Genomic DNA, 12,131 nt, shown 5'->3' on the forward strand with positions numbered 1-12,131 from the left:
AAAGATGAATCAGTTTTTGTTGCTTGAAGTTTGAGACTCTTAGAAAAGCTCCTGGGGGCTTCTGCTTGCTATAGAATTTCTTCCCCATAAGTGTGGGGTCTTTGTTCTTGAAGCAGCTGTGAAAAGGGTGAGCAAGGGAATAAATGCATCTAAAGAGGGCTACTTGCCAGTGTTTTCATCTGTTTGTAAACAAAAGGCACCCTTTCTAGGTTATCCCTGTCTTGGCCCTCTTTGTCTTGTAACAACAAAATTCTTGAGACTGAGTACATTATAAAGAATAGATTTAGTTGGCCCAAAAGCTATAGAGGCAGAGAATTTCAAGAATATTTGCCTGGCTTCTTACAGGGTTTCTGGTGAGGGAATGGAGGTGGAAATGGTGCTGGGTGGTATCATTTATAGGAAACTCATTCCTAAGAATAAGATTTATCAACTGACAGAGGCAATCTCAATGTCTTTTTTTTTTTTTTTTTTTTTGGTAAGTTGGAAAATATCTTTATTTGTTCTAAGGCATTGGTCCGAATCCTTTTAGAACTTCTGAAACTGCTTCTTGGTGCCGGCAACCTTGGTGACCTTGAGCACATTGAATCAGGGGCCTGCACTCCAACAGTAACAATGTTGCCAATCTGGACATCTCTGAAACGGGGACAGGTGCACAGACATGTTCTTGTGACGCTTCTCAAATCGGTTGTTTTTCCGGATGTAATGGAGATAGTCCCGACGGATGACAATGGTCCTCTGTATCTTCATCTTTGTCACGACACCAGACAGGATGCACCCTCTGATGGATACATTACCAGTGAAGGGGCATTTCTTGTCTATGTAGGTACCCTCGATGGCCTCCTTGGGTGTCTTGAAGCCAAGACCGATGTTTTTGTAGTACCGAGGAAGTTTTTCCATGCCGGTTTCTCCTAGCAAGACATGCTTCTTGTTTTGAAAGATTGTAGGCTGCTTTTGGTAAGCACACTCCGTCTGAATGTCCGCCATCTTCCCAGCAGCCTGAGAAAAGGAGAGGCAGGCACACTCTTGGCTTCCTTATTCACTTTGCCTCTTAATGTCTTTATAGTTCCTTATAAAGGCCCCCACCTTCCTCTTACAGAGTGGAGTTTCTGTATGAGTTGGTGAGGACAGAATGGAGTGCTCAGAACCCCTAAGATCCTTGATTACTCACCAGCAAAGAACCCCCAGAGTCTTCTCATCTGTCCCTGCCAGCCCTGAATGAGTGGGCGCTGATACACATTTCTCAAAGCCTTGTCCACACTGTTTAATGAACCGCCAAACACCTCTAGCTGCATGTTACCTCTGGCTGACCGTTTGTAAATTGATTTTGCCCTGCTTCCTGACAAGGTGAAAAAAACACATTTCCCAACTCCAGGCTGCAGCAGGAGTATACTAGCTGCCACCATAGCAATTGTTCACAGGGCTGGCCTACAGCCTTGGGCATGGTCCACCGTGCAGGGCTTCCCTGGCTTTCAGAAGGCCGAACATGTTCTGCAGGGTGGGAGCCACACCAAGGGGATAGAGACTAGCCCCAGTTGGGGATTCTTGCCCTAAACAGCAGGCTTTAATGACAGCCAGAGGCAGCCCACTCACCATCAGACATACAATGCAGGAAGGAGCTACCATGGCCACTTCAAGCTTCTGTGTGTCCTGAGCAGGACACCATTCTCTGTACAGGCTATTTATGAGAGCTTAAAGTCAAGCCCTGTTCTCAGCCCTTCTCACAGTATGACACGTCCCCACATAGTGTGAAGGTTGCTGCTTTTTGCTCTATTCTCCAGATAAAATTCCACTGCTGGGTCTTGATCTGACCTCAGGGGCTTCTGTTACACTGGGGGGGGGGGGGTACAGCTGGTGACAGATTTGGGCCTTCTGTTCCCACTCCCTTTCACACAAGCCACCCATTCCTCCACATCCATATGGCACAGTGGTGTCTACATCCCTTGGGTACTTTGTGGACCTCCTGCTATTCCTCCCATGAGACAAGAGTCTCATGAGGAATTAACAGTCCTATCACTTTCCTGAGATTGAGTTTGCAATGCTGAGGGATCTAGGGAGATCAGAGCAAAGTGTCCGAGCTCTGCCCCTGTAGCTGTATGACCCCCACCCTGAATCTCCACAGTTACAGGGGACACACCCTGTCCGGAACTGGCAGAAAATGATCATGCCTACAATCTGCAGGCAAAGCTTTTACCAGATCATCGTGCTGTCTAGCCGTAGCCCATTCCTTTGCTTTTAAACTTTCTTTGGGGGGATTCGAATTAGAGTCTTATTCTCTCTTAATTCAATGAATGCTTACAGAGCAGCCTCCATGTATTGGATTAGGTGATTGCCATGGTAATCCAAACCATCCACATAGTGTTATAGTTCTACCAAGGACTCATCCTTGGGTACAGACAATGGCTTCCAGTTATTGAGTGTTTCTTCTGTTGGGCTGACTTAATTTTAAGAGTCTTTTGGTGGGAATTGATCGTATTTTAAAAAACAAAAACAACTCACCTCCATCAGGTCTTATGTAGCTCAGGCTAACCTCAAATTTGCTATGTAGCCAAGGATGACCTTGAACTTCTGATCTTCCTGCCTTCTTCTGGACTCCTACAATTGCAGGCACACACCATCATTCTTAGTTGTTGTGGCACTGGAGAATTACACCCAGTGCCTCCTTGTATGTATGGCAGGTAGTGTACAAACTGAGCTATGTCCCCATTTCTGGGAGCTGCTAACATTTACAGCCTGGGGCAGGTAAAGAAGTGTTCAGAGAAATTTGATGACCTTCCAAGTTTTCAGAGTCTGAGGAGTATTGAGTTTGGTCCAGCTTGGGGTCTGACCCCCACCAGCTCTCAGTACATGGCCACACTGCACGTCAGGGGAATGTTACAGTGGAAGAAGACTGAGCTAATTTAGAATTTTCGTACCTTTAGCTGGAACCTGATATTTCTCTCTAGGCTGCTTGGCCAGTTCACTGGATAGTCCCTGACAGCAACTGAAGCACAGTCTGCTCCAGGAGCAATTCTTACCTCTCTCCCCCTGGCTGAAGTGGCTTTAGTGGTTACTCAGATGTGACAATGTAGAGTAGCAAGTAGCAGCTGACTTCAGTGTGGGCACACCTCTTCCCGGTCAGGAATCTGGAGGGAAGATATGAAAGGACTCCTTATGACTGTAGCTTGGATGCTTAGATCCGGAAGGTGGTTTTCCTCCCTTGTCTGCTCAGAATGAGAGTGAGAACCATTCATGTAGCCCTGGGAATTCTGAGTGTGAACAGCCTAAACCATGTAAAGTATCCCACCCTATCTAGAAACCAGGTTGCCTGGTTATTTCCAAACTTCAGCTGAGTGGTCAGAGAGATGAGTGTCATTTAGCCAGCAGAGCCCACCTGACACTGATCAACAAGACCCCTCCCTGACAGACTCCAGTGACGCAGCTGCATTGCAACCCAGGTTTCCTTTACTGGCAGCTATGATCTTACTGCAAGAGTCCAGAGGCTCCCAGAAATTGAGAACTGGCATACCCAGCTGTTCCAGCTCAGTAGCACCTGTGTTCCCTAGAGTTGGAACCCAGGCCGCCTTCTTGCCTGACTGAGACCCTTGGCCACCTAGTTTCTTGAACTCCTGTGAGCAGGGCTGTCTCTGAGGATTTGTTAGTCACGTGGCTTCCTTGCCCATTATCATGGCTGAGGTTCTGATTCTGTATATGTGCAGTTATCCAGATACCTGTTCTTCTGAAGCTGGATCAAGTCTGATTCCAGTTTCCACACTGTCTAATAGAAGAGGTTTTTTTGTCTTTGTTGTTTGTTTGATTTTTTTTTAAGATGGGGTTTCATGTAGCTCAGATTGGCCTTGAATTCTTGCTCCTGCTGCCACCATATCACAGGTACTGAGATAGGAGGCGTATGACACCACAGTTGGCTTGAAGACTAATTTTTAAGTCATCTTATAATTTTTTTCATCTTAGGCCTAAAATTAGACTCCCAATTTGTGTGACCTTTTTATTCAATTCTGACACTGTGCCCCAAGCTCTCTTTATGAAGAAGGACTTGGGGCAGGGCTGATGGGGACACAGAGTGCCAGGTCCAGAGAATAGAGTCAGTGGTGGCCGTTGGAAGAGACTGAGGGTCCAGGTAGGTCTAGCAGACAGCAATGCAGAGCCCTATTGGAATGCATGCTGCCTCTCTCCTTAGCCTTGCAGCTAGGATCTCATGAGGGGCCTTTCACCCCTGCCCCTTTCATCAGGCCTGGCACACATGCAGCTCATGGGAGAATATCCCAGTGGCTGCTGGCCCAGCTGGGGTGCAGGGTTACTACTAGCTAGGCTTCGTGGTAGAGTGCCCATCCTCAAGTGCTCTTTGCAATCAAAGGCTTATGTGGATGGATGTAAATAGAATGCTTGACTTCCTAAATAGATAGATTTCAATGGTTACCCTGGCAACCAGTCGGGGGAGGGCTATTTTTTGTTGGGGGAGGAGAACTGTTTGATAGGATTTTTGTTCTTGCCATGGATTTTGAAATCAGTGAACCTGGCGGTATAGTGAAGAGAACTGTCGACTAAGGGATGCTACTTGCCCCTCAGGCTTTGAGGAAATAAGTCAGATACTGGGTGGGTGCTTAGGCAATACCTAGTCATTCCTAACCACTGAGCTCCTGGGCAGTGGTTGACTAGAAAGGTGTGCCTTATCCTTTGGGTCTTTTATTGAAGACTTTAGAAAACTATAGAGGGAACACAAATGGGGAGGTCTCTTGCAGGAGGGTCCTGGGGTTCTAATATAGAAGAGCTTACTTCTATATTAGAGGCAAGAGACCCTGTGGGTGCAGGAACCTACCTGGAAAAATCTCACCTTGAACTGCTCCTCATCCCACCTAATCTGGGAGCGTTAAGGTTCTCCAGAGGAAAGGAGAGCAGGAATTGGAGAGGTTAACACTCTATTGTCACAAGGGTGAACCTCAGGAGACAGAGAAGGTATCTGGCCATTAGAGCTTAGGTAGCTTAGGGTCCTCTGCAAAAACAATGGTGGTCTATGGGCACTGTCAGCGATTCCTGATGGTGACAAGGGTAGGCTGGATGGTGTCCTCTCTTCAATGAATAGGAAGAACCATTGTTTGCTTCATCATAGTGATGATGGCAGTCCTGAGCAGTGTGTGAAACTCTCTGTCCCTTCTCCCAGCAGCTTCATGAGGCCCAGAGGAATTATGCTATGGTCCAGGGTCACACAAACAGCAGACAAAAATGCAGACTATGTGCTCTGGTTCTGACCTGCACACCAATTACTTCAGTTGTTCATGCAGCATTTATTTATTGTCTAGTTTGTGCCAGCTACTGACAACCTTTGGGGATTCTGATACCTCTGAGTCCAGACTTGGGGCTCTAGTCTCTACTTTGCTCTATCTGTCTCTCTCCATCCCTTCCCACTCCCTCTATGTATATGTGTGCACATGGAGGGCGACTTTGAGTAGGCATCCACTTTGAATTTTGAAGTCTTTCGTTGGTCTGACAGATTAGGTTAGACTGGCTGGCCAGTGAGACCCAGGGATCTGCATGTGTTCACCTCCCTAAACTTGGGATTACAAGCACAGCCACCTTACCTGACCTGTAGCTATTAGATTCTAACTGGAATGGGAGCAACTGAAAAACCCAGAAGTACTGGGAGCATTTCATACATACATACATACATACATACATATATACGTATGTATGTACAGAAGGCTGCACTTTGTGTGCAGATGAGAGTGTTCTAGAACTACCTGGTCCAGAGTGGCCATTGGGCTCAGTATATAAGGCCAGTGAAACAGAGGAGCTGTAGTTTCTGTCTGTTTAAGCAATGAATGCCCAATGGTCATGTGGTTGCTGCCCTGGCTGGACCCAACCCCATCCCCAGTCATGGTGAGTTCAAAGTCAAGTCACTTGCATGGCTGTGAAAAGACAGAAGAGCAACTAATGCTGTGTAACTTTGGGCAAGTGACTCTGCTTCTCTGATCAGGTTTTGTGTATGTAAAGTTGGATATTACTAGCATTTGTCCTAGAGGTTTGCTTTAGAATGAAAAAAGAATTTGGTAAAATGCTCTTGATCCTTGGAAAGAGAGCAGATCACAGACACAACTTCCCAGACTAGTGCTTGCTGTAGCTCAGCACATTAGCACCAGGAGCCTTCTGCCAATGCCCAGCTTTGATACCTCAGAATAAACTGAGGCAGACAGTCATTGGGGATCAGTGCTGAGAGTAGCTGACCGGGGTCAGTCCAGATACCAATGAGGGCTGCTGCCTATAGTAGCCAGCAATTAGAGAGTTGCTCAGCAGGCTTTTCTCTGAGGGAACAAAGCTTAATTTACTGGGGTTGGCACTCCCTGTGGCCAGCAAAGAAACTCTGAACTCTTAACTTTTAGGGGCTGGTGAGAAAAAAAGGAAAGAGAAAATGCTTACACGCACATACACATTGAGGGAATGAAGCAAGAGGTAGACTTTGATAACTTCATACGTACAAATACATACATGCATACAGACCTACAGACAGACAGATACACACTGACCCATTGAATGACTGGAACAAAGCTTCAACAGGCAGGCTCCAAGCATTTCATATATACACATATTCACATGTATATGCATACTCCGTGAGTGGATGGAACAAAGTTCCAACAAGGAGGCTCCAAGCATTTAACACACACACACACACACACACACACACACAAAGTCGGTGGGTGGAGCAAGCTCCAACACATACCCATATGAGCTTTATATATATACATAATACAGACTTAATGGATGAAACAGAGTTCCAACACATTTCCACACAAACTTTACATGTATACATATAGACACACACACATACATGTATACACATAGTTAATGGGTGGGAGAAACAATGTTCTAACAACTTTTTTTTCCCTCCCATATCTTATATGTCCCAGCAAAACCTTTTAAGAAGTTTGAAATTACAATGTAATTACATTCTGGTTTTCATCTAGCATGAAAAAAACAGCATGCTCCCTAGTACCTTTATAAGAAATAACATTATGTTGTATAGGAAAACAAAACTAGTTTTTCCTAAGAACCCACATATATTTGTAACAAAGCAACTTGTTATATATTAGCCAAGTGCGAGCAAGGAATATAGCTTTCTTAGTCAGTTTCTCCTTTTGGTAGTTTGAATGTGTTTGACCCAGGGACTGCCACTCTTAGGAGGTGTGGCCTTATTGGAGTAGGTGTGGCCTTGTTGGAGGAAGTGTGGGCATTGATTTTAAGACCCTCATCCAAGCTGCCTGGAAGCCAGTCTTCTCCTAGATGCCTTCAAAACAAGAGGTAGAACTGTTCAGCTCATCCAGCAGCATGCCTGCCTAGATGTTGTCATACTTTCCACCATGATGATGATAATGGACTAAACTTCTGAATTTGTAAGCCAGCCCCGATTAAATGTTGTCTTTTGTAAGAGTTATCCTGGTCATGGTGTCTTTCCACAGCAATGAAACCCTAAGACACTCCTATTGGCAGACAGCAATTTGTAGTTACAAAGAAAAGATTAATTATTTTACTTATTAGTTATCTTTAAAAGTAATCTTATAAGAATCTTGAAAGAATCACAAATCTAAACTTTTATATAAAAAACATTCATATATACCTTAAATCTTCAGAATGCATATCTACTCATCAGTAATTCGTATTAAATCATATCAGGAAGAGGGAGAGGGGGCATGGGAGCAGGGTGGGCGAAAGAGATAACATTTCAAATGTAAATACAGAAAGTATCTAATAAAAATGTTTTTTTAAAGTGCTAACTGGCTCAAGCCAGATATGATTCCTCCTCAGAGGCTCTTCCAGAGTCATACAGATACAGTTGAGGATGCTTGCAGCTAACCATTGGACTGAACACAAGGGACCTTAATGAAAGAGCTAGAGAAAGGACTGAAGGGGCCGAAAGAGTTTGCAACCCCATGGGAAGAACAACATTATCAACCAACCAACGCTCCAGAAGTCCCATGGACTAAAACACCAACCAATGAGCACACATGGAGAGACCCGTGACTCCAGTTGCATATGCACCAGAGGATAGTGTTGGTTGTCTGGTGTCAGGAGAGGCATTTGGTCCAGTGAAGGCACATTTTCCCAGTGTAGGGGATTGCCAAGGCACTGAGGTGAAGAGAGAGGGAGAACTTTTATAGAAGCAAGTGGAAGGGGAGCAGGAATGGGAGTGGGGTGAAAGAAAATAACAGTTGAAATGTGAATACAGAGAATATCCAATAAAAAAGGAAAAAAGAAAAAAAAATCAATCATATCAGGAAGCTGAGAGCAAAAGTGGGTATGAGAAATCAGTCAGCACCAGTCCAGGCTCAGTGAGAGTCATGTCAGCCAGTGCTGCCATTATTCTTGTTCCCTGACCATAAAAGGTTCCTAGCTTAACTAATAAGAGTGTGTCTTTCTGAACGTCAAATTGTTCCCTAAGATTTCTTACATCAGAGCCAGCAGCAAAAACATCTTAACCTAGATTCGCTAACAATTTTACTTTTCCAAATGTTTTCTAAGAGTGGTGCTCATTGGTGACAATCTACATCCACCTGCTCCAGCAGCAGTGCCTGAAAGAAACCAAGCACTATTATTGTGAATGCCTGATGCCATCATGGTTGTGCTAGCCTAACTGGTGGGCCACATTCAATCAGTTCTAAAGCCCTTGGCAGCCTTTCTGGTGCTATGGCCATTTTTTCTTACTTGCTCCATAGTAGCTCTAGGCCACAACTACTATCTTTAGCTTTATCTGACTGGTGAGTACACAGAGATCAACTACTTGCCAGGGGTAACTTCCTGATACTTCACAGCAGGAAGGGCAGAGTGAGGCTTTGAATACACTACTGACCAGTATACTAAGCTGTCTCTGAAGATGTAGGTCTTTGGTCAGCTCACCCACCAGCACAGACTTTATGAGAAATGAAATTCCTTGAGTCCCTTCCCAAGCATGCTGAATCAGGAACTCAGCATGCAGCCAGCCACCCTTTCTAATAAAGGCCTGGAAGTCTGTTGAGGATGGAGCTAGAAAGGTTGCTGGATGGACTTCCAGAACCTTGTCTTTAAGCTGCAGGGGGCTAGGTTCTGAGCTTGAACAGTGTCCTCTGATCATTCTTCTCAGCCCCAGCTACCTCCCTGTTCTCTGGGCTGCCTAAGAGATGAGGGCTCCCTTTCCAGATCTGCTCACCAATTAAGACAAGCCCTGTCTTAGTCAGCATTCTATTGCTTTGAAGAGATACCATGACCATGGCAGCTCTTTTTTTTCCTCTCCTTTTTCACTAGACACTCTGCACCTACATTTGAGATGTTATTCCTTTACCCCACCCGCTCCCATCCCCTCTCCCCTTCCACTTGCCCTCACAAAGGTCCACTCCCTTCTGATCCCCCTCTTCACCCCTTTGCCTTGTCATTCCCCTACATTGGGAAAATGTGTCCTCTCTGGAACAAAAGCCTCTTCTCAAATTGATCCATGGCAGCTCTTATAAAGGAAAGCATTTAACTGGGGGTAGCTTACAGTTCAGAGGTTTAGTCCATAATCATCAGAGCAGGAAGCATGGCAACATGCAGGCAGACATGGTGCAGGAGAGGTAGCTGAGAGTTCTATGTCCAGATCTGGCAGCAGGAAGAGAGCCACTGAACCTGGCTTGGGTATTCGGAGGTCACACCCAGTGACACACTTCTTACAGCAAGGCCATACCTTCGAATGCCATCCCCTAAGCACTGAAATATATGAGTCTGGGGGCCACTTTTATTCAAACCATGACATGCTCCAAGGTAAGTAAGTGGCCAGTGAGGGCTGCCAAGGACTACTTCTGTCCTGTTTCTGTAATCACCAGAGTCCAGAGAATCATTTCCTCTCCACCTAGAAAGCAGTATGGACTGGGATGCCCTTTTCCACCTGATGGCTGGTTATGACTGTCAGCCATGATGACAGAAATCACAAGCTAGAGAGAACATTTGTCACAATTTGGAGCTCTAGGTCCTGAGGGAAGTGGGAGGGAAAAAAGAGGAAGCTGATGGAATCATGAGAGACCAGCTGGGGTAATGGCTACCAGGACATTTAAAACACTCAAGCAATCTTGGGTATGAGCTCAGCTGCTAAAATTCTTGCAGTGTAAGCACAAGGACCCGAGTCTGATTCCAAGAATCACCATAGAAATACTAAGTTGACCCGTGCTTGTAATCACAACACTGGAGAATTAGAGACAGGTAGATAGATGCCTGGAGTTCATTGGCCATCAAGTCTAGCCTAAGCAGTGATCTCTAGACCAGTGAGAGATGTGATCTCAAAACTAAACCAAACAAGACAAAACAAACCAAACAGCAACAACAACAAAAACCCAAACCCCAAAAACCTAAGGTGGATGGAGCCTGAGGAATGGCAGGTGAGGTTGACCTCTGACACAGACATTCTGGCCAATGAAACTAGGTCCTGAAAGTAGCACCTGTTGGTAATTGGCTTGTTAAAGCTAGTGGTAGCCCTGGCTCAAAAGTGCTTTTTCAGCTGCAAGAACAGAAAGGGTCCTTTGGGGTCTCATGAAGGTGCAGCCTCAGGGGCCTGCATTCTGATCTAACTCACCCATCAGTTGGTCAAATGGCCCATGTGTTTCCATAATTAAATTTCGTGTTTGATTTGTTGAACATGGTAGTTAGTAGCTTATGAAAAGAAAGAAAGCCAATTACCCACATTCCACTTAAGAAGTTTAGAGTTTATGCTAATTTTGTTAAAATATTTGCATGAAATTTGCATGTGTGACATTTTATCTTCTCTGAGTTGGTTGATACTTGACAAATGAATCAGTGAGTGGCCATTTTAGAGTCTCATGGAGAATCTTGCAGACAACCCAAGGAGAGTTGTGTAGTAAGATTGCATAGCAGTTGGGTGAATCCCCAACTGTCTCAGAACCCCTCAACATTTCTAGGCTTTTTACCCTGCTTATCTTTGGAGTATCTGCTGTAACCATGATTGAAAACAGAATCTTTTTATCTAAATGCTGCACTTGATACTTGAGCATAAGAAACTTGAGTAGTTTGGTTGATATTGGCCAGGCTGACCCATGAGCCCAGGCAGATGCCATAGGGCCTGCAAAGCCAGCTCATGGAAAAGCCTGGACCTTGGCTCAAAGCCTGTCACACCCAGTTTCACCTCTGAAGAGGAATTTGGCTGACAAGACAGAGCAGGTCAGAGTGGGGATTTAGCACCTTCCTTTCCCCCACAATCCTAGCAGCTCTGACTGTCTTTCTTCGAGATTCTGTATCCTGTCTTCCTCCACAGCCAGGGGAACTATGGAGAGTAAATCATTGTAGTTGAACCAATTTAGTCTTATCCCCATTTAGCTTACAAATGAATGAGACTCAGACTATGGTTATTTTATTGGCTTTAACAATTACTGAGGGTAACCCCTAATTTACTTTTCAGACTGCTGGTCTGTCTACTTTCCCAGTTGTGTACCCCAAATACTTGCTGTTTCTCCTGGCTGTGTAGTCATAGTGTCTCTCCTCCTATGGCAGCTTCCTCCTCTCTCTCCTCTCCTCCTGCAACCTTCTCTTTTCCCTCTCTCTGCAACTCCTAACCAGGTAACTCAAAACCTGCCTATCTCTAATCCCTCCAGTAACTGGCAGTACTATTTTTATTTAACCAACAGTTTTAAATTAAGAAACAAGGCTTGCACAACAAAAGCTGGTAAATGTGAGAATTCACATGTACAGTTAGACCTCCAGGTTCAGAACTTAGTATTACAACTTAGCAACAGACATATATCATGAGGCCTCGGCTTGCTGTGCCTTTGCCTGCTGGTATCAGCAGGGGAGGAGCCTCTTGTGGTTATCAGATGATGTTGCTAGCCCATTGGCAGCTGTAAAGCAGAGATGGTAGCAGCCATTTAGCCCTTCTCTGGAGACTAAGCAGCTGTCCCATGGGTTAGCTGTACCTCTCTTGCTGGGAGGTGTAGAGGGGAGGGGAGGAGCCTGAAGGGCCTGCCCCAGTGCCTGGGTTCCTTCACAGACAGGCAAGGTCTGACTCATGCCCAGGAATCATGGGAAAAGGAATTAACTTCACAGCCTTTGCTGAGTACCTACAGGTCTTGAAACTACCTGAGACCTAAAGGGTAATACCTAACTCTGATTACCACATTAGAGGGTCTGAGACA

General features: G+C 45.2%; 1 pseudogene across 1 annotated transcript; it reads right to left on the reverse strand.

The window, feature by feature from the left end:
- Nucleotides 1-525: 525 nt before the first annotated feature.
- On the reverse strand, nucleotides 526-984 carry LOC308416342 (small ribosomal subunit protein uS17-like; annotated as a pseudogene). Its single transcript has one exon. The product of its transcript is annotated as a small ribosomal subunit protein uS17-like (transcript).
- Nucleotides 985-12,131: the final 11,147 nt, after the last annotated feature.

This window comes from Micromys minutus, assembly GCF_963924665.1.
Source record: "Micromys minutus genome assembly, chromosome: 2".
NCBI classification, from domain to species: Eukaryota; Metazoa; Chordata; class Mammalia; order Rodentia; family Muridae; genus Micromys; species Micromys minutus.